General features: G+C 46.2%; 1 protein-coding gene across 5 annotated transcripts in view; it reads left to right on the top strand.

The window, feature by feature from the left end:
* Positions 1-334: 334 nt before the first annotated feature.
* Positions 335-26,142, top strand: part of LRRC7 (leucine rich repeat containing 7) — a 2,053,453-nt gene continuing 2,027,645 nt past the window's right edge. The window contains exon 1 of one of the 5 annotated variants that reach the window (XM_078668793.1): positions 335-735. The gene's annotated coding sequence lies outside the window, so the exon portion shown is untranslated. The remainder of the gene's footprint in view (positions 736-26,142) is intronic. The other 4 variants (XM_078668795.1, XR_013603484.1, XR_013603481.1 and 1 more) reach the window with 4 other exon arrangements.

The following is a 26,142-nucleotide window of genomic DNA, read 5'->3' as shown; positions in this document are numbered from 1 at the left end:
CGATGACCGAATAAGCAATCCGTCGCTATGCGTTGTTCTACTTGGAAGACAAAAAAACAGCAGTATCCATGGAAATAAACGCGCCCCTCTCCTCCTAGACAGCAATTCCTGTTCCTATGTGAAAGAACACAACTACACGTTTCTAGAACATTAAGCCAGTTTCCTGAAATTGTCGCTATGGTTATTCTTCCCGTTCTTTGGAACACGGTGATAGGTTGGTACCTCCCAAAAGAAAGAACAAGAGCACGGGTTTTGGAATCACTTCCCTGCCCCTAAAATAAAGGCTGGTGCGCGCGGACAAGCGTTCTCACATCTCGCAACCTAAACTGAGCTCGGCGTGCGACTACTTCTGCCTGGCTGAGACGCTGCTCTCCGAGACGGGGCGGGGCCAAGAGAGAGCTCCCCGTGATGAGCCAATTCTGCAAGAAGAGGGAGGAGCCCCGAAGGGAGCCGATGAGCAGCCGCTGCACGAAATTCCGTGGGATACCGGTCTCCAGCCTGCTTCTTTTTTCTCGTGATTTTTTTATTTATTTTTTTACTTCCTTCCCTGCTGTTACCGTGCCCAGGCACTGCACCTCTTCTTCCACCTGCCCCCCATCTTTCTCCTCCGGGTCTCCGTTTCTGTTCTCCCTCTGTCTCCCGCGGTACTCGTTTCCAAGCGGGAGGTTGTACAAGCGGGCGCTGAATGCACTGGGCACCGGGAATTACAAGGCGAGATGAGGTTTGACTCAACGGGTAAGTCCTACGGGGTTATAAGCGCTAACGGTTAATGACTGCATTGGTGCGTTAGTGCCACCGACACGCGTGTGGGCGGCGGTTCTTAACCAGCAGGTGTGAGAGCCGGTAGCGCATTAATTCCTACATACATACACCTGCCTCTAGCTCCATATGTGTGGCAAATGGTAGAATTGAATGCCAGTGATGCATTACTGCTCTAGACACCCCAGCGTGTGCTTTTATTTAACCAGCAGGTACAAGAGCTTGCAGCATATCACTGCCACGCACCTGCACCCAACTCCCTGTGTGTGGCTGTTGGCACCACTGCACTGATGCGTTATTGCCACGGAAACCCCGGTGGGTGGCTCTCCTTCACCGTGCTGAGTATTAGCGATGATGATTCCAACACTGCATAAGAAATAAACCGCAACTTAAAGCGTTCTTTTATTAATGATTAATTGCATCTGGCACCAGGGTGCTTCAATCGTTTCATTCAGTAAGAACGTACTTACCGTTACACATGATTATGGCTTAACACAGAGCAGGTTATAGATGAAATGTTTCTAATGTGATTAAAAACGAAAGGCTCCAATTCATCATGTTTTGTACATCATTAACGGGCGCGAGAGCGCACTGGGATGCTCTGAGCTGCCCGGACAGGATGCCCCTCTGCGCAGCCTTGCACACCGTGAAGATGAGCTGTTTAAAAGTGCTTCTTTTTTTAAACCTTTCACCTCTTTATCTTACTGTCGCATTTTCTTCGTTTTTAAAATATACGCATCTGCCAGGACCTTTCAATTATTTACAGATGCTGAATATTCTGCTACCACTGTATCATAGTTTTAGTATTATCCCTTTGAAACTCTCACATTTCATAAGTACATAACTAAGCTCTTTGATTTGCACAGCTCCCACTTGGGTTGCACTTTCTCAAAATGGAGGCAAACTCATACTGGTACTTGCATGCCAATCCCCACTTCTTATAGGTGATTGGAGTATTTAATCAAATATTGGACAGCAGGTTATCTAAAGGTACTTTCTGTCAGGTGTTCTGACCAACGTTAGGTGTACTCATTTTATCTATGCCAGAAGGATCCCATCAGCGCCTGACCTGAAATTTCCACAAGACACAATCGTTTTTAATGAGCCCTTTAATCTCTCTATATGTCTTAAGATCCCTGTCTAATAAGGATCAGTCACACGATGCCTTTGCCCATCGGTTATGAAGAAATTAACTGTGCGTTTTCCACCCCCAGGCCCACAACCTGTGGCCCAACCTACTTATTTGTTCTTTCTGACCATGGAACAGCAGCGGTTCCCTGTTTTTACTGCTGCTAAAGCAATGCACCTATGTGCGTTCTATACCTTTGATTACAGTAAAATACCTGCCGAGTATGACATTTACCTTACTAAATAAAAAAAAAAGTTTTCCCTTGATTTAATTCAACATGTTAACAATTATTTCAAGTAAAGGAACTAATACCTGCTCATGTATTGTGCTGCCTCCGTGCATGGCATAACTGGCCCATGAACGCGCTTGAACTTTTACTGTTCCAGTTGTGCCCCTAGTCAAAAAGTCAAGAGCTCACAGTGACGTCCAGTTAAAAACTGTGGAGTAGCATAACTGCCATAAAGAAGAATAGCTAACATTGGAGGACCCAGTGGTAGCTAGGATATGCATAATCGCTTTACACCTCCCGTCACTGAAATCATTTGAAAATGGACAAGTGGCCACCACATGTAAGGAACTCCTTTTGATAGTGAGCAGCTAGAGTCTTTATCCCTGTTCCACAGTTCTGGCCTCAATTTTTATATAGTAGTCCACTGTTCAATGTGCAGTGAGAATAGTGTTGTTTAATGGTCAGGCTGATGTGGAGAAATTTCGTTTTAACCTCAGTTGGAAGTGTTGTGAGAGGATATTGATAAATAAGTTTACATTATGGACCCAGTCATTTTAACATATAATCAGCAGTTCCTTGAGAACTACTGAGCAAACACAAAGAGATGATAGACAGATCACTGAAACATTTCAGACACAGATCTGGGTTCAATCGGTCATCGTTCTTTAGCTCACTTTGCCACCCTAGTTCAGACCCAGCCATATGCAAAATTAGTCTTGACCCTGTGCCTCATGGGAAGAGTCCAGCTCGAACTGCCAAGCCAGGCCTTCCCTGGACCGGAAACACGCATCCTGGTGCCGGTTTCATGGTAACACCCCTCATCAGCCAGGCTAGCTTGAATCCAGTGGCAAAGTGAGCAAGGGGCCCACGTTTGGGCATACCATGCCAACTTAGGGCAAACAAAGCAAACACAAGGCTTTGATGGAGCGCTGAAACTTTTCAGACACTCACTCCCAGTCACAGATCTGGGTTGAACCTATCCTCGTTCTTTAGCTGTTTGCTTTGAGAACTACTACCTGAGCTGAGATCTTAAGTATGACCTATCCTAAATTTGAAAAAATTCAAGCGTTTTGTGTATCTTAAATCATTATACAAAGTATAATCCCAAGTATTTTCTCTTTCAAAGAAACTTTGAGTTTCAAGAATTGGGAAAATTGAAGTCAGAACATACATCAAGTGTAATGAATCACTGCACTGTCTCAATTTGCTTTAAACATGAAAAGTATCTTCGTAATGATTGATCACTGCCTAGAGATATGTTTTTACTATTTGTTACTGACTTCCCCAAATCATTGTGCTGCAAAAAGGAATTCCCAAATATTAGTCAGATCCTTACTCCCCCTGCAGTCCACATTGACCTACCATTTTCAACACTCTTACATTGACTTCTGACTTTTATTCATTAGCCAGAAAGAGGAGCATGCCCACACATTCGTACTGTCTGAGTTGAAACTGACGGCTCTGGTTCACTCACACTTAAAATAATTTTGTGTGTTTGTATTGCATCCTGTACACCGCTCCAACCGTGTATCTTGGTACTGTTCTGTCTGACAGCATATTCAAGGGCCCTAAGCGTCAACAAAAAAGAAGCATTGACAGAATGAAAACTCTCTTGCAAGTACCATCAGCGGAGTACCATCAGCGTTTGAAGAGTGGAGATACAGCCCTCAGTGATGGGTCAGGAACCTGTAGGATCTCCAGAAAACGTAGGGTCTGATTAGAACTCAGCGGATGGGTTACATAGTCACAACAGTGATGGATATCCCATCTGGCCAAATATAAATCCTATGATTATATGGGATTTATATTTCAGCGGACGGGATACCACCCACCGTTGTGACTGAGTTACTCATCTGTCGAGTTCGAAATCAGGCCCTTAGTCCAAGGCACCTTTCCGGTAAACTTCTCTACTTAATGGGCTGTGGCCAGACCTGCACTTTTGGACTGCTTTGCCCAATGAAGCAAGTGAAAAAAATGTTGTGAGTGACTAATCTGCCCTTATAAATCCCGCTTGGCTCTCTTGAATAAGAGCATGCCTAATTGTGGCCATTTTCCTTCACAGAATTTTGGTGCATTACATGGTGGTGTGATTTCACAACAATATCTGTGTGCTATTTACTATTACCGCACCCTTTTTGGAGGATTTAAATAAGACATTTGTAACTACCTCTGTAGACAGCCTGAACAATCTATATGTGCGAAATGAGTTAAACTATGTTACTTTGTTAGCAGCTTTGCAATATAGGTTTTTATCCATTGAAGAAGTTTAATCGATATTCAGACTAGCAGTGGTAATTTTTCTGATGCTAAATTCTATAGGTTGTCGACCACTTCTTGCTAGATGATAGAATCATCATGGGAGCTGCAATTCGAAGAGGTGGTTGAAAAAAGGGACCCATATTACTTTTGTCCTAATCATGTAATTTCTCAGTTGTGGACTGTAAGATATTGGTGTTCTCCCAAGATAATTCTGCAAAGTACTTGGCCGCACACATTGGGCCGATCCTCACATGCAAATAATTTTTCAGTAGCAAGCTCTTCCCAACATTGAGCATTTTAGATATCAAGCCAAGCCTGTTTTCAATACAAAATTCGTACACCATACTTCTACTTAGAATTTCATTATATTCACATTTAACCTCTTTATGATGATGATAGATATCATTATTTGTGGTGGAGCAGTTATGGGACGTTTAATGTTTGTGGCCTGGTTTATGTCGTCCACTTATTTTTGTGGTGGTTATGTAAATGTTCATGCTTTTGTGCTGTCTGCTAAGTGACTCAGGTCTATATTGTGGCTAGGTTATCTGACTCATTGTCTGCAGAGTACACGAGTTGCTGACCAGATATTTTCTGCTGCCTCCAGATCTTGTAACAACATAACAGTAACCGTATCATCTCTGTAGAACAAGTGTGATCAGACACCATGATTGGTTCAGTGGTAGGTTGGAGGATTCGAAGAAGAAGAAAATATAAACAGAATGGCAATACTTGAATAAGGACTCTTGGAGAATATGAAAAACACGAAATATTTGCAAAAAGATTTAGTTCATGTATCATTTACGGTGAAATGTTTCTTTTTGTTACACAGTTCTCTGTTTGAGTAGGGCAAATCAAATGTGGGGCATATATGTCTATTTGTAAGTGGATTGGGTCTCAAGCTAGATTCCCACCGCGAAAAGTGCACCTTTCTGGCGGGGCATTAGCAATAACTACTCTATTGGTGTTCAGTGTTGAGTATCATCAGCTTAGGAGGCATCAGCTTAGTAGGCAGAGACAGTAACATGGATGAATGTAGGCCCAAAGCAGCACCAAATGGAACATGCCCGCTCTTTACCAGTGCCAAAATGAAAATTGCAGCAACATCACTATCTTTATCACAAAGTCCTATATGCCAGTAGCAGAAAGACCTGTTGGAAGATTTTTTCCGCAGGTTGCCTTAATTGTTTTAACATTTCTTTATTGTTCAATATAACCAGTGCAATATACACGTTGCATCATTTATACATTTTATCTCAACATGGTTCTAATGATATAATGTTCAAAAGACTTATGTTAACAGTTTTTTCCCATCAGAGATAACCATTATTGAACAGATTACATTGTTTAATGAACTTATTGGCCCTCCTAACCTTCACCCCCCTTAATTACCGGTCCCGCTAGATGATACCTTATCTCCATATCTAACATAGTTTGTTAGGTGTGTATTGCCCTTATTTCCTGACTACAACTAGCCGTTGCGTTGTGGTATTCTCCCCCCTCATTCCCCCCAGACAGTTGGAGTCTGTGAGGTTGTCTCTTCTATCTCTTCTATTTCTTGTATCATTGCCCCCCATGCCAACAGCACTTCTGGGAGCTTATCATCCCTCCTGGATTTCCTCATATGATTTTCTTCAACCATTGCCTATTCTTTTAAATCTTTCTTCCATTTTTCCACATGCGGAGACAACCAGTGGATCGCTATTCTACTCTTGGCTATTGTAAGACCTAATATCAAGAATCATCTAGTAGTTTTATGTTTGGGATTTTTAGGGATCAGCCAAGAAGGCATGTCTGTATCTCTGAGGCTATTGCCAATCCCGTGATTCTATTCAGTTGTTTCAGAATCTCGGCCCAATATCTTTGTATTACTCGGCAATGCCAAACCACATGGATAAAATCGGCCTGTGCCTGCTGGCAACGAGGGCATTTGGAGTATCTAGATGAATTGATAGAGTAAAGCCTCTTGGGTGAAAGATAGGTCATATGTACTACATTATATTGTATTTGTTTGAATCTATTACAGATCAAAACTTTGCGGACACTTTCGTGGATCTTTTGTCGATATCATGTGTTCACTGACCTCTTGCCAATTTTCTTCTACTTTCATGGGCTTAATCGTTTTATCCTCTCTGAGTGCCCTGTATAAGTGGGAAACAATTTTTGGTCCCACCCGCTATTGCAATCATGGTGACCAATGCTCATGTTGGGTTTGGGGCATCGGGGAATGTCAGCCAGAGATGGCGGGCTGTAGCTGCCAAGGTTGCCTTAAGTTGTAAAATTTTAGCTCCGAATTCAATCCTTTCTACTTTGATAAAAGAGAAGAATTAAATATTTGAGTTGATTGAAAGTCAGTTTCACAGAACCGTTCATGAGATCACAATAAGACCATTGAGGAACTGTCCGATTTCTAACGCAAAATATTTGATAAATTCCACTTTTCATACAGAAAAGTTACAGCTTGGTAAGAAGTGCTCAAGGTTTGATCAAGAGAAAGAAAGTAACGTGCATCCAGGAAAGTGATATACAAACAAGCTTATTTTTTGAAAATGTTTACATTTTTTATTTCTAAATTCTTTGCGTTTGTCCAAAAATGCTCCTGTTAAGCCATTGTTATACAAGTGGCACTGGCCATTATCCAGAGGGGGCGAAGAGATGCCATTGAGTCCGTTCAGAGTAGCCCAGTGTTACTGGACACTTCATTAAAGGTTCTGCCTAGAACGCTCAGTGATTCTTGGCCCAGAAACCCCATACCTTGGTCTTGGTTTGATGCTGATGGGGCTCTGGGCATCTGTGGTTGTTCTTGTCCCAGCCCAACATCCTAGTGGTCAACAGGGGCAGCTGTAAATGCTCCCCATGGCCGCACCCCTGAACCTTCAACAGACGCCCTGCCACCTCAACCTCCAAGTGGCAGCATTCCCCCTGCTAAAATCCACCACTTGCTTGTGGTAAACTGAAGCCGAAAAAGGCCACGTAAGGGCCTTTAGTCAATAACATCGATGGCAAAGAGTTTGGGAATATCCGTTCATCAGATTTATCCCCATTATGGGCTCATTATCTCATAATGACTGGATATAGTCCCCACATTAAAAAGTGCATTTCTCATAATCCATTTATGGGGATTCATTCACCATTGTCTCTTTAACTTTATTTCACTGAATGTATGATAGCATAGGTGGACCATATCATGTTCAAGGGGCTAAATGTAGTAGTAGGAACTATCATACTCCTTGAGTATACAACTATTGATAGTTATAGAGACTGTTCTCTATTCCGCTGGAATGGATGCAGCTATTTAGATGAAATATGCAATTAACAGGTAATTCCAGCATGAATTATTAATGTTAATATGTTTCTTAAAGACATAGGTTTCTTAGTTCTAGGAACATCCCCAAAACTAGACCATAGATCTTTAATTTTACCCATTGTCTTCATCTGTGGCAGGTCTTTTTTTTCTAGAGTTGCGGAAAACATTTATTAATTATGAATTCATATCCATAGCAGTTCTATAGGACTGAAAGACTTCATTTTGTGTAATCCAGTCAAAAAGGTGGTTAAAGGGTTGGCTTTATTGACGTGTGAATTTCTTGCTACCTACTTATCATATTTATTTTTTCTGTCCAATAACATTGTTTATGCATCCTAATCAAGTGGTATCTCTCATTTTTTTTGTCATAGGATTTATTGGTACGGATTTAAATCAGGAAGTGTTTAATTTGCCTGATGAGTGTACCAAGCCAGGCAAAGGTGGTGTGCACCCCTCCATTAGCCAACCGATTAAGGGGTAGTGAACTCCCTGTGCATATATTTTAGAATTTCAGGACAGATTCATGAAGAATAAAGAAAATATAGTCCTATTCATTTAATGTGTGGTGAATAGTCGGGGTCATTGCCATTGATCCAGGTAGTTGGTTTGAGTACAGTTACAACTGCAAATTGATGGGTACGTTGGTAGTTTATAGGGACCACACTATTGCGAATGGGTGGGCTTACATAAGAGGGCAGATACTTTAGTTGGGCATAAAGCTTAAAGATGCCATAGTAAGAGACTGCATCTAATACCGACCTAGCACAATAAATTGACAAAGGAGAAAATGAGGTTGCCTACTTGCATGACCATCGAGAGAAAGCATCATGCCAGAAATGCCAGTAATGGTGTCTTTTCCTTAAGTGAGTTATAACCATAGGCGTTTGGGTTAACAAGTAATAGAAAGTTTGAACTGACTTTAAAAGCACATGTATGTAAAAGAGCAGAGACAAAATCAATGAATGTCCAACGAAAATAGTAGAAGACACTATAATCTGCATTCTCTCCCTGCAACGCCTGGGCTGGATTTTACCGCCTGCCCGCCTCGTTCCGACTCGGCAATCAGTGCCGTTGTGCGGAGGGCGGACAGGCAAGAGCCAGGCAGGCAGCACTTCCGGTTCTGCCGGAGCTGAGGTTAGCGCTCTAGTGGCTACCTCACTCCGGGCTATTTAGCCACGCCCTTCCTCTAAGCGCGCAGCGGTTGCGCGCAGGGGGCGCCTTCGAGCGCGCCTAAGAAGCGCCGTAGAAAAGCCCGTCTGCGCCCGTCCGCGACAGGACGGGGCGAGGGGCGATGGACTCTGACATTGCTCAACGAGCCTCTACCGGTAAGGGTACACGTAGAATTACTTACTCTGGCCAAACGCTACTGACTTTCAGACCATCTATGCTATGTAGCACTAAAATTCCATGGCACCGTGTAGAGGGAGGTTTCTCTTGTTTACAATGTCGGCGTCTCTCTAAAAACAGCATCCCTCCCTCTGACCCTAACACCCCCTCACTGGGCCTTAGGAGTTTTTTTCTAAATGTGCGATCACTACCCAAACACCAACATCAGGTTTGGGATTTAATTCATTCTATGCAGCCAGATCTCTGCTTTCTTGTTGAAACATGGCTAAAACCCCACACAGTCACTGCCATAGCAATGGGGATTCCCTCTGGGTACAAAATCAAACATTCAGATCGAGAAATAAAAACTGGAGGTGGTCTTGCAATCATACATAAAGACTGTATAAAAGTTACTATTAGTGAACAACATATGTACCCACAGCTAGAAATAATGGTTTTTAAAATCACTCTTACTAATCACATAACCTGGAAAGGTGCTTTGGTCTATCGACCCCCAGGTCCTAACCCGAAATTTGCACTTACCCTCCTGGAAATTTTAGCCCCTCATATTAAATCCAAAGAAGATTTTCTTCTTTTGGGTGATTTTAACACACATGTAGATCTACCAACACTCTCCGAATCCACTGCCTTGATTACAGACCTTTCTAACCTAGGTCTAGAACTACAAAATCAAGGACCCACCCATAAAGGAGGACATATGCTAGATTTACTTTTCTGTAACTGTGCCAAAGTAATCTGTTCCCCGGTAAAAGAAATATCATGGACAGATCATTCCATGCTTGAATTTTTATTAGTAACCCCCCTAAGAATTGTAAAGAGTGTTTCTCTTCCTCCCACCTGGCGACGGCAATGGCACAAAGTCACTGCCAACAAAATCCAGGAATTCTGGACAAATCCAGAAATTTTAGCAATAGACACAGCTGATACGGCCTTAGCTAAGCTCAATACCTCTATTAAGCAAGCTATCGACATTGTAGCTCCTCTAAAAAAGCATAAACAGTATCCTGTGTCCAAACAGGATAGCTGGTATACCTACGAATTGAGAGCAGAAAAGCAAAACTGCAGGCGAGCTGAGAAGGCTTGGAGGAAAAGGAAAACCGAGAGTAGTAGAGCAGTCTTTTTAGATGCTCAATCAAAGTATTATAAAAATATAAAGCTAGCCAGGAAACAACACCTAACGCAACAGATAGCACAAGCAGGCAATTGCTCTAAGGAGCTCTTCAATATCCTGCAGAATTTTATTAAACCGACTGCATGTGAGAGCTCAGAGGACTTCTCACAAGACCTATGTGATGAAGTTTCGATATTTTTTGAGGATAAAATAAATATCTACGAAAAAATAGTAGCAGCTAACAGCGCTACAAATAAAACTAACAACTGCCATCCTCAGACCCTAGAAATAAATAATAAACCCCCTCTAACATCTTTTCCTCCGATTACCAATACAGAGCTCCTTTCCCTCTGCAGTCATATTAAATCGGGGTCGCCAAGTGACCTCATTCCTGCTAAGATGGTTGGCCCTATGATCTCCCTTCTGGGACCTCCCATATTGGATGTGATTAACATCTCCCTAACAAAAGGCCAGGTCCCAGCAGACTGGAAAAGGGCGGTGGTGAACCCGATCAGAAAAAAAGCATCTTCCCCATGGACAGACCTCTCCAACTTACGACCTATCTCCCTCCTACCCTACCTGGGCAAGGTTACGGAGAGGCACGTGAACACCTATCTTTCTCAACATCTTGAAGCGACGGATGGCCTGGACTATTCACAATCTGGGTTCAGGCCAAACCACAGCACAGAATCAGCCCTTCAGACAGTGACCAATAACATCAAAATGGCACTGGATGATGGCAGCTCAATGATTCTGGTGCTGTTGGACCTTTCCGCCGCTTTTGATACGGTGTCTCACACGGTGCTTCTCAACCGCCTAGGTGAGGTGGGTGTGGAGGGAGGGGCTCTGGCATGGATGGAGAGCTTTCTGACTGGTCGTTTCCAAGAAGTTAGGCTGGGCTCCCATAAATCCACTCTTAGGGAGCTCAATAAGGGAGCGCCACAGGGCTCGTGTCTAAGTCCTACACTCTTCAACGTGTATGTGGCCCCCTTAGCCAACTTAGCAAGATCTTTTGGGTTCACCCCGGTGTCGTATGCCGACGACACCCAACTCCTTTTTCCCTTTAAAAACCTTACACCTGCAATAAAAAGATCTTTTGCAGATGGCATGAGAGCCATTGCAGAATGGATGTCTTTAAACTGTCTGCAGTGTAATGTGGGGAAAACGGAGGTTATGTGTTTTGGGCAAGCGGCAACACACTGGGCATCTGACTGGTGGCCCCTAGAGCTGGGCCCTGTCCCCATTCCCAAGAGCACAGTTAAGAACTTGGGAGTGATCTTTGATCAGCAACTTACATTCAAAGGCCATGTAAATCAAGTTGCTGGTACCTGCTTTCGGGCTATTGGGATGTTAAGACGAGTCTTCCCCTACATACCGGACCACCACAGAAAAACGCTTGTACAGGCTCTTGTCATCAGCAGGGTGGATTACTGCAACGGTTTGCTCCTCGGAGCTAACGAGGAGCAGCTTAGCAAACTACAGGTAATCCAAAATACAGCAGCAAGGGTTGTCCTAAATGCTCCATCAAGGACTCCCTCCTGTCCCCTGCTGATGAGACTCCACTGGCTTCCAGTGAGGAAACGAGTCCAGTTTAAAACTCTATGTACAATCCACAAGAGTATGATAGGGGAGGGCCCAAAATACATGACTGAAATCTTCCAGCCTTACACCCCCGGGCGCCCTTTGCGCTCCAGTCACCAGCAGCTATTGCAGATACCCAGAGTAAAAAAGACCAGACAAGGTGGCCGTGCATTAGCTTATGCCGGACCAGCACTCTGGAATTCTCTGCCCCCAGAACTAAGATCTCTCTCCAGCCATCTGACTTTTCGGAAAATCTTAAAAACATATCTGTATCCTGGTAAATAATGCCTCTCTTGCCTACATTTCCTTCTCTGGACACACAATCAGAATCAGAACACTCTTTTGTTACAGCAATAGCGCGGAGATACCCCTTCGGGGGTCTAGTCTGGCGCTTTATAAGAATATAAAATAAATAAATAAATAAATAAATAAATTACGCCACCTTTATTAATGTAAAGGGTGTCCCAGACATGGTGCTCGTCTCAAGGCACCTAAAGGCTAAATCCAGACCATTTGCAAACAAAGTTGCATGAATGTAAATGGAGTGGTAATGTCAAACCAATTATCAAAGTTGAGCACCCCCCTTCCCCCCCCCCCGCTTAAGAGCAATTACAACTATTTGTGTGTGGGGATAATACAGTGCAATAATACAGTGCACAGAAATGGTTAAATGTGTATATATCTGTTCAGCTGCACAAATTTACCATTTAAAAAAGTTGTGATGCCGGTGAAAGGGTTAAGAGCTTTCTCACATTCATAAAGCTCCACTATTGGGAGAGGTAAAGTGGGTAAATTAGATCAAATCCTTGGATATTACATTTGTTAACAACTTTTTATTTATTTATTTCGATTAGTGTATTCCCCCTGGAGTCCTGGGCAAAACATAACTCCTATAATTAAGAAGGCGGCCGTTCTCTGTTAAGAACTGCCCATCATTTAAGTGAGCGGCCTGGAAGTTGACTGGATGTTCTAGATCAGTCTTGTCTTTGTGTGGGGAAAGGTATTGTATCTCTGAGTTTAATCTTTGAACATTTTTTAATCTTTAACATTTTTTTCAGGATATCGTTTCTAGTCCACCTGAATGGTGGTGATTACTGTTGTGCAGGCATTATTTGTGGTTACTTGGTTTGGTTGTTACTGTTTTTATGTTCCAAAAGGGAGCCTGTCGAACTACTTTCTAAGTCTGTGGTATGGTTTGTGGCATTAATTTTTGGGAGAAAGCTCATCAGGCTGCCTGCAGACCTTATCTACAGTTTTGACACATGGTTCAAAAGAGACCCCTGAAATGATGCATTGAGTTTTTCAGAATGAAATGCCTCAATTTTTACATTTTGTAATTGCCCATTGATAAAGCACACGCCATGAAGCAACATGTTGAGGTAATTCTTTTCTTAGACCTTTTGTGGAATATATCCACAAGTAGACAACAGACTCCTAATTAGTATGTGTGTGTATACAGTGTTTCAAAATAGTCACCATTAATTGGATGGTTTAGTTCGAGCTGAGTTCCTTCACCAAATTGATTATTATAGAGGAGTATTTAAATCTACTTTCTGTTTGAGAATAAAAGCAGCACGTTTGGTCGAAAGTTGCATGGTGGAGTCATAGTCAGATAGTAGAGGCCTTTTAAGGAAATTAGTAAAACCTATGGAGACCTTGAGTCAATATAGATCTGGTCATTTTGGACATGCATTACAAAATTTCTTCATGTACAAACATCATTCAGTGCCCTTTGGCTGTAAAATAGTTGGTGATATCAAGCTTTGTTCTGGTGTAATTGCTGGTATGGGTCCGGGCATATGGCACTTTGCATTTCTAGACCGATTGGTTCATAGCAACTTTGACATCTGTGTTAATCAGCCAGATTTCTGGTTAACTACTAGAAGTGTTGGTGTTTCTTGTGCAGGCTGTTTTTGAGCCCAAAATGTATATGCTCTTTGATCCTGATATTAAGGGTTTTTCACTAAAGCTTAGCAGGGTTTGTGAAATTGTAATAAAATATTTACTTGAACAGGTTGCTTCATAAATCTACTTGTCCTGTAGCAAAATCCACTTGTCCCTTTGGTGCCATGTAGTGCTGCAACAACTTAAGACACCAACCTCATTATATAAAAGCTCTAATAATAGCATCTTTGATTATTTCAGAGCTCATACAATGGTAGGATTTAAATAATAGCAATCCCCTTATTTTGCCACCATTCCGCAGATCTACATGCTGGAGGTAGTGTAAAGCAATAGTTCCCCATGTTAGGAATGCCCTTTTGAGTCTGTGAAAACCTACTACTTTGCATGTTTTAGAGGTTTTCATATGCTCGTCTTTAATATTTACTCATACAGAGAAATGTTAGAAATTTACTCCTTACAAGTGCAGAAGTAAAACGTCTTCCTGAATTGGGGAAAAAAGTGGTTGCTGGAAAAGTGAACTTGTTGCCGCTCAACAGATTTACACTTGAGCATATCTACACATGCCTATTTGCTCATGCTAAAATGCAGTTCACAAATATTTTCTGGTAGTATGATTTGCTGACCTAGTCTGTAAATTCTTGTGAATTTATGAAAGCCGTAAATCTGCACTATTGTAAGGATATATTCTATGAGTGCACTTTTGTGACTTTCAATAAGAATTGGGCGGCTATCTAGGGCTGACGTTAACCAAGACCTTTTTTTTTTGTACAATTCTGTCTCTCTCGATGTACCTGCTGGCTTCACTGTGAATGACCGTATTCTGCTCTTTCACAAGGAGCATATTGGCATGCCAAATAGTTTTGTTCGGTGCCAGGAACTCCTGTGGCAATGATTGTTTTTGAGACCAAAAATATTTGTTTGTTTTTGCCAATGTTTGTCAGAACGACGAGGACCTGGCTGCTTTCACAACAATAAACCTTTACAAAAACCGTCAAAATGCACGAACTGGCAAAACTAAAAGACTGGCCAACAATGTCATACCTATCGACTTAGCCACTATATGTTTATTTTTGGTTCCTATAGTTTCGTTGAAACTGGTTTCACTGATTTAAAAAAAAAAAATTTTTACATTTTTTTTCCCCATTAGAACACATTTGACTAAATAATGCTTCAAAGAAAATGTACCTAAACATTTCACAGTAGTTTAGCAAACGTTTTTTTCTTAGTTACATTTTTTAAAATAAACATTTTATTTTGAAAGCAAAGAATCATCAGTCTTGCTTTCAAGATTTTGCATTTATTTGCATTTAATCAGAGAGCATCCAGGAAGCATTATACGTGGCCTTATATTGTAAACTTTGCAAATGCTTGTACACATTTCTATACTGGAACCACTGCCAGTAGTGCAGTCTGAACTTAAAACATTTCCTTAGAGCGCTTACCCTAATAAATAAAGGTTTTGTACCAATGAACCATGAATACAAGTTCAAACACCATTAACACATGGACACAAATATCACCTTAATTGCAGAGAATGCTGTTCCCTTATCCTTAATGTAGTACTGTAATCTGGCAAACGAAGGGATTGTGCTGTAAGGGGGTTGGGCCTACTTGTGCCAAGGACACAATAAACTGAAAACGTGTTGTCCTTGACCCCCAAAAATATGTTCTGGGAGTCTATCTATAGGAATTCCACACCCCGGCTAAGATCTTCGTGTAATTTGTAGCTCTGTTCAGGTTGGTCAAGTAAGAACCTGAGTTGAGACAATCACCATAAGGATGTCTGTCTCCCTGTTCTTATAGTTGCAAAAAGTAAGCTTGCTGCCTGAAATTGACATTTCTGAGGTACATTCAAATGACTGGGCTTTTTTTTTAATGTATTCATATTTTGATTGGCATCACAAATGTAAAACAACCAGCAAGAATCGAAGGAACACATTACAATATATTGTGCCTTCATGAAGCTTATAGGTGCTTGTCACCTGACCATCAGAGATACCTAACTAAAAAGTTTGCATCCTAAACTTTGTTGCACGCCATGTGTCATAAGTGTCAAAAGACCGTATTATTTTGTAGTATTGTGGCTTGACCTGTATACTTTTGTGTCATGTGAATTTCTTTGAAAAAAGTTTAAAACTCTACCCATATCATTGTTAATTCTGTCCTCCTTCAGTTTGTAATGGTTCTAGCTAAAATGGTTTTCTTAGTCACCATTTGCACAACATGCTACTGCATTTAAATGTTATTTTATCTTTAACATCTGTTTGGTCGCACCTGTGTCTAAAACAATACTAATTCTTACAGGAAACCACAGGCTGAATAATACGTTTACTAAAGACTTCACTAAATCCTAAAAAAGTGCTTGTAATCTTATGGGAAAAATATGTTTCCTCTGCAAAACTGTGACCAAACTGTTCATCACCTAAGTTTTACTGCAGTTCTGTTTTTTGATGTGAGTAGATCAAAGAATCCACAATTAAATTATTAAAGTGTTTGACTTTTTGGCAGACTGTCATGGTTATGTCTTCATTTATTATACTTACTCATCTCCTGGTTACATCAGTGCTTCATAAGTTGAGTAGGGCTGATTTCCCCCACACACACACACACACTGTTTAGCTGTTGTGGTGCTGGAGGTGAATAACCCTTATATTAAGGGTTTTTTCATTTTGATTCTTTTGTGTGTAGAGCTTAAAACATCTAAGCAAGTAAATTGTTTCAGGGTTGAGCTTACTATTTGTCCATGGTTATTCTCCTGGTTAAATACCACTGTTTTGATCAAACTTCGATGTGCCGGATTACAGTGCAAATAATAAAACACATGAGGTATTAATGTGACGCATCTGTCCAGAAGTTGCTGCAGTATTATTGAGACGTGTGTAAGCTACTGTTAATTAGGGTATCGTAGATAGATCCAAAAGCGTTTGTCTTCTGTGTCGTAAGCGCACATCATGTTATGATCTGGCAGTATAGCCACAGCAGACGAGGGTGCTGCTTGGAGGAGGAAGTGGACAGTATGAAGAAGTATGTGCCACCAATCCCTGATCATCCACTGTTTGCTCCCGAACATCTATTATACTGCTTTCCCTTACCCCTGCTCCTCTGTAAGCTTATTTCAGTGAGGCATCCAGGTTATTTTTACTCTTGGGTCATAGAATGATTCGTGATAATGCTCTACTATTTCAAATAAAACAAATCCCAGCAGATTTGGGCCTGTAAAGACAAACTGCAAATTGATGCTTTTGCGTATTGGGTAATTGCATGGACCGACATTCCCTTAAGATTGTGTTATCAATTTCACAACACATGACCGCACTTTCTTTTCTCAAGAAACTTGACATTATTTTCATTTAAGGCTATTTGTAAACCGTGTCATATTCTGTGTTAGCTTTGATCAGCAGCAAGAATCCTTTTAAGTATATATTTTGGGATTAGGGAATATTAAAGTTCCTAACATTCCATGTAGCTGTGCTACCTCCCCTGATTATTATTAACCCGTTGGCTGCGACGAACGTTCAGCTCCAGTGCTGAACGTTCGAAAAACGGGTGGGGCAGCGTCGGCCAACGGACGTGTGCAGCACTACCAAGGTAGTGCTCGCGACGACCGTTGGCCGATGGCAGCAGCTAACGGGTTATTAGTATTATTATTATTATTGCTGGTGTGCTTGAAAGGTCATGTTTCTTTTTCTTCTTAGTTTGTGTGACCACTAATCCCTAGAGACACCACAGAATGCAAATTGGTGAGGTGCATGGTCAACGTTTTTGGTGATACCTTACAGAGGATACCCTAAATTGGTCTCCCCACCCTGTAATCTCAGGAGTAGTTCCTGTGCTTAGACTGTCCAAGAATGAATGCCAGTGCCCAAAGCTCCCTTCAGGAGCCTGCAGCTGGCGCTTTGAAAAGTTGGTGCACTGAATATCAAGGCTGCATAGTCTCATATCCACCCACCTTATGTCCCTTTCATATGCTACCAGACACTCCCTGTCCCTTTCAATCTTGCACTCTCTCCTACAGGTTCCAGAGTTCTCCCTTTCTGACAGGTTTTCCTTCTCACTCTTCCTCCTTCTTTCCTTTGTTCGTTTTCCCCTCCTCTCCTCCGGTCAATGGCGGATTGCAAAACACGTGCCGGTCTGCAAAAATTAGTGCAGGTGGCCCCCACTGGCAACAACCGGCTCAAATTCAGCACTGAGTAGTCCACCCTTGATCTCACATCCCACTTCTTAGCTTGTGGTAACTTATTATTCTGTTAGAGGTCCCTACTGGTCCCCAATATTGTGGATTACCAGCATTCTTGTTAAATCCAGCCCTGAGGCGTGGGGCAGATTGGGTTTCCTTTATTACATTTCTTATGTTAGAATGAATGTAATGTTTGTGAATAGCGTGGGCACTCTTCACTACTGTAACCCATGGACATTAAATCAAGTGCTTCTGGTAGGTGCTTCAGACACTACAGGTGCTCCTGTCATCCCCAGGATCACCTTTAGCAGTTGTTAAATATGTATTGTATTCCATTCCTTTTGCACCACCAGCCCCTCTTATTCATGAGAGGTGCTCTCCTGCTAGTGCAGAGTTGCCATTCCCCATGGTGTTCTCTGTGTGTCATTATGCAACTGGTGCTCCCCATGTCTAAATGTGAGCTATATTAGTAAATAATGGTCTTCCCAGATTTAAACCTGTCTTTGCCTATTTGCTTTGTTACTCAAAGCTTCAGACAGACGAAATACTTTTAATCATCTACAGTGTCCACTTTATCACACCACCTCTGTGTTTAGATTTGTTGTTAAAACCGTACTCCTTAAGTACAGTTTCTGTAGACCAGCCCACAGTTCACAAATGCAGTATGTTTATGAACGTTTGCATCAGTAATCAATTCTGATTGTCATTGCGATAGGTGGGAAGATGCTCCTTTAAATAGAGTAGTTTAACACCTGAGATTACAAATTAGTTGCCCAGTACAGGACAGCCCAGTACAGCAAGAAAGATGGTACGAGTAAAATCTTCTCATGAGTCTGCAGATGGAAAGTTTCCGAAAAGCAATGAGTAAAAAATATGCACCCTAGCACAGAGGGTGTTCAAGTCTTTATAAGTGGCAATTTAGCACAGCACAGAAGTAAAACTCTAGAGAGGTGTGGCAGATGTCATAACCCCTAGCATACTGTTAGCCAAACCAGCAAAGATCTAGTCGAGGTACACCCTGTAGTGAAACACATGCATTTCCTTGCCTAAAGATGGGCAAAAACGGAAGTATATGCATACAGAAGAGTGCGCAGCACTACATAGACGATAATTGCTGTGATACTTCTCGAGCACTCACGCCGAAGCTTCTTAGTGCGGACTAAGCAAATCATGAACGTAAACTTGAAATGCTAGTGAAAGCTGAATAAGTGGGATTTCCGGTTTTGTTTTCTGAAATCCAGCGTAAGTGGTGTGTTGGCGATTTCCAGGGTTTGTAGCAGCTGTGGACAGGGGTTTGGGGGGCAGCCGAGCCGCGAGGTCTGCCCCCGGGCTGATTTGGGAGGGGGAAGGAGGGTGAGCGCGAGAGCGGCCATTTCGCTGTTTTGGGCTGCCTGGGAGTAGCCCAAAGGCAGCCCAACTTTGGAAGTACAAGCCCAAGGGGTATATAGGGGGTGCCCACGTTTTCCCAGCCACCATTTTAGGTACTGGTGGCTGGGAGCGTGGTAGTTAGGCGTTTTTTGGGCAGGTTTTGCTGTCGCTCGTTTCTGTGGTGTTTTTGTGGCTTACCTGTTTGGGTGGTAGAAGATGTCCGCGATCGCCGATATCCGTGTCCTGGAGGCCATCCGCCTGCTGAGCGAGGTGGGGCGGATGGACCTCCTGGTGGGCCCGCAGGGCTCGTAGAGCTCGGCGCGCGCCTGCGGGCGTGGCAGCGGCGGTGATCGCCTGCTCGCCGCTGCGGCTTCAGGTGGGTGTTCAGGGCCGCGCTGATGCCAGGGGCGAGGCCCTGGTGCTGGAGGAAGCATCGGGTAGTGGCGGGTCGGGGGTGCGGGCGAGGAGCGATGCCACCGGCTCCTCGCGCAGCCCCATGTGATTGATGGCGGGCAGTCGGGAGACGGGGTAGTGGATGGGAGGAGGCCGCGGGCCGGGAGTGCGCCCCACAGTACGGCGCAGCACCGCCGCGGTGAAAGCAACCGCCCGGTCCCTCTGGGGCGGTCAATGAGGAGGCGAGCAGGAGCGGGGCCTCCACGAAGGCTGCGCAGTCAGCGGGGAAGGGGGCGGGGGCACAGACGAAGGAGGGGGCGGGAAGGGGAGGAAGGAGCGTCACCGGCATGCACGGGAGGGGTGTGTCCGCCCGGGGGTGGGGGGAGGTAAAGGAGGGGAGTGGGATGGTTGGGGGGGGCTGCAGGGGTTGTGAAGGCCTGTGGAGGGAAGGGACGAAAGGTGGCAGATAAGAAAGGGCAGAGGGCAGGTGGCGAGGCAGGAGAGCCCCTCCCCCACGGAGCATGGGCCTCTACAGGACAGGGGGAGGGGCAGGCAAGGAGGTAGGAGAGGGACGTCTAGGGGTGCACAGAGCATGGCAGTTTATGGTGGCAAGGGGGCGGGGGTGGGGTTGGTCCCAGGTTCCAGGGGCTCAGGACGGTCGGCAAGGGGGAGGGCTGGGGGTAGGGGCTCGGGGGCGTCTGGAGGTAGGGGGGCAGATGGAGGTGGCGGAGGGGTCCCCTTTGTTGGATTCAGGGGACAGCGAGGAGGAGTGGGAGGGTTTGGACGTCCGGGGCTGAGGTGGTGCGGGAGGAGCGGAGTGCATCTGGGGGTGGGGTGTGGTGCGGGGGGGGGAGATGGCAGGCCCGTCGGGGAGGGGGGAGGCCGGGCGGTTGGGTGGGGCTCTAGGGAGGGGGGAATGGGCGATGGGGAGGACTCGTCGAATGTCGGGAGTGGGGGGTTGTTATGGAGCGATGATAAGAAGGCTGGGGGGGGGCGTCGTGGGGGGCCGTGCAGTTGGAGGGACCGGGCACACCAGACCTACCTTTTCTTTTGCAGGGGGACAGCCGGCGAGGGGCTGCCGACTTGGTAGGGCTGGGGACGGCCCGCCACGCCAAGGTGAAGGGAGGGCTGAGCCTCCCGCGGCGTGCCCAGAGTCAGCCAGGGACCTCTCCACCCACAGGGCAGCAGCGGCTTGGGGAGCACCGACGGACGAGGAGCACCGCCACGGATTGTTTTTGTGTTTTAAGTGGGGTGTAGGAAGGGGTGTTGGCCTCCAAGCAGGGTGTCGGTGCCGCCGCCTGGCCGTAGTTATGTGTTTGGTGGAGTGCAATTGATTGATGATGGGGACAGTTTGGAAGAAGGGGAGCTGAGGGATGGTGAGGGCGGTAGGGGGTCCAATAATGATTTTGGTAGTCTTTTGCAGGTGTCACGGGCCTGGACACATTCTTGGGAGAGGACAGCGTCATTGGATCGGAGAGGTGAAGAGCGGTGAGGGGATTCCTTAGCACCAGGTAATAGCATGGGCGTGGTGCGCATGGTCTCCGTGGGGGTGGGGGGGTTGGGGGAGATCGGTTGCGTAAGGGGAAGTATGTGGTGGATCGAGGTGTGGGGCTGGATGAGGCAGCGCTGGAGCCTGGTGCAAAGGGTTTGGAGGGTGATCACGGGAAGAGTGGTGTGGGGCCAGGGCCACAGGGCGCTAGCGCCGCAGGTTCGGGTGGAGCTGCGTGCGGGTCGGACGCGGCAGGGTCTCAAGATATGGAAGGGGGGAGTATGTGGAGTTGTTGAAGCTGTTGCATCGGGAAGTACGGGCGAAGGAGGGTTCGAAGGAAGAAGAGTACTAACTACAGATGAGGCCAAAAGTTCCTCTGACGATAGAAAACTGGACGGCGGCATTTTTAATTTTTGCGAGCGTTTATTGCGAAAAAATTTCCGGAACGTTCGGTGTCCTTGTTTAAATACATGGACGTCATTCGGAAGGCGCAGATCACGGGGGGCGGATATGCGTGGGTGCAGTACGATGAGGAGTTTTGGGCACGGATGGCGTGGGACCCCAAGGCGAAATGGGGCGAGCTGGATTGCGATCTCTGGCAGCACACGATGGGGCTGGCGGGGTCGGGCAAGACCATATTTACGGCCAGTGGCTTACCAATTATATACCAGCCCCTTCTGGGCCGCCCCACCCGCGGAGGGGTGGGGGCCGGGTTCAAAAAACATTCTGGATCGGTGGGGGCCTGTTGGGACTTCAATAAAGGGGCGTGCGCCAGGGAACATAGCCGATTTAAGCATGAGTGTTCCGGTTGCTGCCAATACGGCCACTCCGTGGTGCGATGCTGGAGGCCCCCGGGGCAGCAACATGGGGGTCAGCAGGGCCCGGCTGGGAGCGCGCGGTCGGGAAACTCACAGCAGTCGGGCAGTGGTAGGGAAGGTAAGGGGTCTGGGCCAAAGGGCTCGTACTCCGGTTAAGGTGGATCGGTTGATGGTGGCCCTGCAGGACTACCCGGACACCGGGGCCGCGGATCAGTTGAGGACCAGGTTTCTGGACCTATTTCGTTTGGGCTATGCGGTGCCTCGGCAGAGGAGATGGGCGGACCATTTGCGGTCTGCCAGAGAGCACCCGGAGGTGATGCAGTGCAAACTGGGGAAGGAGGTCAGTGAGGGCCGCATGGCGGGACCGTTGGAGGACTGGCCGTTGAAGGACTTGATGGTGTCCCCCATCGGGGTGGTGCCCAAAAAGGAGGCAGGGCAGTTTTGCCTTATCCAACATTTGTCATGGCTGGAGGGTGGATCGGTTAACGACTACATTGATGAGCGGGAGATCACGGTGTCTTATTTATCGGTTGATGCGGCCATGGCCCTGGTGATGGCGGCGGGCGCAGAGGCAAAAATGGCTAAGTGCGAAATCAAGTTGGCTTTCCGGCTGCTTCCGGTTCACCCAGACGACTGGTGCCTACTAGGGATCCAGTTTAACGGCCGCTGGTATGTGGACAAGGCACTGCCGATGGGCTGCTCCATGTTGTGCGCGCTTTTTGAGTGTTTTAGTACGTTCCTGCAATGGGTTTTTACGGAACGGACGGGTCACCAAGGAGTTACGCACTACCTGGATTACTTTTTCTTGGTCGGGGCCCTAGATTCCACGGACTGCCAGGTTGCGCTGGACAGGTTTCAGGAGATCATGGAGGACCTTGGGTTGCCGTTAGCACCGGAGAAGACAGTGGGGCCTGGCACGGCGCTGTCATTTTTGGGTATTGAGCTGGACTCGGTGTCGATGGAGGCCCGTTTACCTGCAGAAAATAAGCAGCAGATGTTGGGGCTGCTGGAGGCGATGGTGGCAAAGCACAAAGTGACGGTGTTGGGGATTCAGGTGCTCTTGGGGCACCTCAATTCTGCGTGCAGAGTGGTGCAGGTCGGGCGGATGTTTTGTAGGCGGTTGGGCAGGGGCTTGGCTGGACAGAGGCCCCCGCATCACCACGTGCGGTTGTCAGCGGGCGTTCGCGAGGATTTGCGGATGTGGCAATTTTTTCTGCAGCACTTTAACGGGATCCCCATGCAGAGGGCAGAGGACATGGTCTGGGATGTCCAGATTTATTCGGACGCGGCTGGCAGCGACTGTTTTGGACTCTACTGGCACGGGAAGTGGTGCGCGGAGCAATGACCCCCGGAGTGGGTGGGGGGTGGGAGGAGCATAGCGTTCCTGGAGCTCTTCCCCTTGGTGGTGGCAGTCTCGCTGTGGGGGGGGAATCTTGGCCCACAGACGGGTGACCTTTCATGTGGATAACATGGCAGTGGTGCAGGTCGTGAATCACCAGTCCACCAGGGATGAGCAAGTATTGAAACTGCTGCGAGGGTTTGTGCTGGGCTGCCTGCGTCATGACATTGCTTTTCGCCTGGTGCATGTTTCCGGGATCAACAATGACATTGCAGATGCTTTGTCTCGTTCGCAGTGGGGGAGATTCTGTGGGTTAGCCAAGGACGTGAATCGGAACCCAACACGCATGCCGCCGCAGATGTGGTACGTAGGCAACACAGGATGTTGGAGCTGGTTCTAGGATCCTTGGCGGAGTCGACGAAGACAACGTATGTGGCTGCATGGGGGGAGTCCGTGGCATCAGGGGTGCGTTGGCGGGCACCGGGGAGGGAGAGACCGGAAGATGTGATACAGTTTGTATTGGCCATGATCGGCAAAGGTTTATCGCGGGTTACAATAGCGGGCAAGCTGGCGGGGATTGCGTTCATGGGTAAGCTTTTGTGGGGGTACGCCCCGTCCCCTGGGGAGCTCGGGTCCAGGATGGGCCCGGGAATGTGGGAGGTCCGGAGCGGTTCGGCGGCCCTTGTTGGAGGAAATGTTGGGGAGGATTGTAGGTGCTTTGCCTTTAGTTTGTAGGGATGGAACAGAAACTTGCTTGTTTGCTACCTTGATGGCGTGGATGTTTGTGGGGGCTTTTCGGTTATCGGAGTTGCTGGGTTCAAGATCCGGTCAGGGGCTGCAGTGGTCGCAGGTGCAGTTGCGGCGGGAGGAGGTGCGCCTTTGGTTGCGAAAGTCTAAGACGGACCAGCGGAGCATCGGCACGTGGGTAGTGTTGCGGAAGGCGGCAGAGGGGGCCGTTTGCCCGGTGCGATGGGGACGGCGTTGGCAGGGGGGTGAGCTGGCAGATGGGCAGGTGTTTCGACATGCAGATGGGAAGGGGCGACGGGATCACAGCTGTTAGCCGTGTTGCAGGAAGCCTTGGGCATGTTGGGGGTTGACGGGAGACATTATGGCATGCACTCGTTTTGGATTGGGGCGTCGTCAGAGTCGCACAGGCGGGGGTGCGGGCAGGGGGACATCATGCGTCTGGGGAGGTGGTCATCCAATTGTTACCAGCGGTATGTGCGCAGCGAGGAGACTCTGTGAATGCGCAGTGTGTTTGTGACCTATGTATTTACTCTTGTTTCTCGTTTCAGGTTCTGTGGCTGGTCCCCTTGCCCGGGACATGTTGATTTGGATTGTGGGCCACTTCTTCATGAAGAGGGCCAAGCTGCAAGCACAGGATAGCTATTTTGGCGAAAGTCTGGGGTTTAATCCTGCTTTGTTTCAAGTTGTTTGGTCCGGGCGAGGTGGCATGCGCTGGAAGGAGCTGATAGGTACACTGAATGGTATGGTGACAGGGGGACGGTGTCCTGACGTGTTGGTTCTCCACTTTGGGGAGAACGATATGGTGCAAGAAACAGGTTTGGTTTTGATGCGGGCCATGAAAAGGGTTTGGCAGAGCTGCGGAGGACGTGGTCAGGGTGTACTGTGGTTTGGACCGAGCTGGTCATGCGGAGAGTTTGGAGAGGTGCGGTGAAGCCTCAGGTGGTGGACAAGGCACGACGTAAGATTAATGTAGAGATGGTGCGTTTCTGTCGGCATTTGGGGTTCTCTCGTGTTTGGCATCGGGATATCCGGTACGACGCGCCAGAGTTATTCAGGGATGATGTGGTTCACCTTTCCCGCATGGGAATGGACCTGCATTACCCAGGATACCCTTAGGGTGACAGTTGCGCGTTACAAATGATAAATACAATACAATACAATTTGTCAGAGCTAAGGGAGGTCTTGGCCAGGTCGTTGGGCGTGCGCCGGGAGTAAGGGCTAGTGAGAGGTTGGATTTTCTGCTGGTGGGGGGGGGGGTGTTTTTGAAGTTGGCCAAGTTTGGCTGGAGTTTGGTAGTTTATCTATACGTTTGGGGAGTTGGGGAACGGGAGCGGGGAAAGGTTAAGCAGTTTGGAAGTTACATTAGAGGGTAGTAAGTTAGTTACAAGAAGGCAAAAGGACTGTAGGTCTTGGGAGGGTTGGAGTTATAATGTATGTGATAACATTGTGTATTATGTAATGTATTTGAAGTTATATATTGTATCTTGCAGGTTGGGGGATTTATCATGTGGGGATCGTAGGGGTGGGGGGAGGAAAAGTAAAGGGCATCAGGTAATTCGATGTTTAGTGAGGTTCTAGTTTTGTAAGGCAGATTGCCAGTTTTAATAAAGTGTGATGTGCACCTGTTTCAATAAAGCGGCCTTTTACACACACAAATGATGGTCGGTGTGCTTGCCCCCCTTTCCTCTCTCCCAAAACGCTCTGTCATCATAAATGACAGTGTTCATTGCAGGACAGCTAGAATACTACGATGTGCAGCGCAAAGGGCATCGGTTGGAGTTTATCAAGGTAATGTCAAGACCAAAAAGTCAAGTGGAGTTTCATATATGGTTCTTTACAATAGGTTTGAACACCACTGGACTTTTAGTGGACAGCCAATGAAGCTGTTTTCACACAGATGAAATCTGTGCATGTTTGAGTGCATTTGTGATAAATCCGGACGCTCCATTTTGGACCAGTTGAAACTGATAAAGAAGAAAAAGGAGGCCTGCTAGGTAGATCATGTTACCATACTCCAGTCTTAATTGGACCAGGGCATTAATAACTGTAACCTGAAGAGTTCAAAATCGATATGAATGCCCTTATTCTGGACAAAAGTGGCAGACGTTGGTATTGGACCAAGGGTGGATAATCCAAAGACTTGTACAGAGTAACAGGGGACTTAAAAAGAATCTCTTAGACTTG

Source organism: Lissotriton helveticus, chromosome 1_2 (genome assembly GCF_964261635.1).
Source record: "Lissotriton helveticus chromosome 1_2, aLisHel1.1, whole genome shotgun sequence".
Classification (NCBI taxonomy): Eukaryota; Metazoa; Chordata; class Amphibia; order Caudata; family Salamandridae; genus Lissotriton; species Lissotriton helveticus.
The sequence above is the reverse complement of the archived record's forward strand: the minus strand, read 5'-3'. Positions and strand labels throughout refer to the sequence as shown.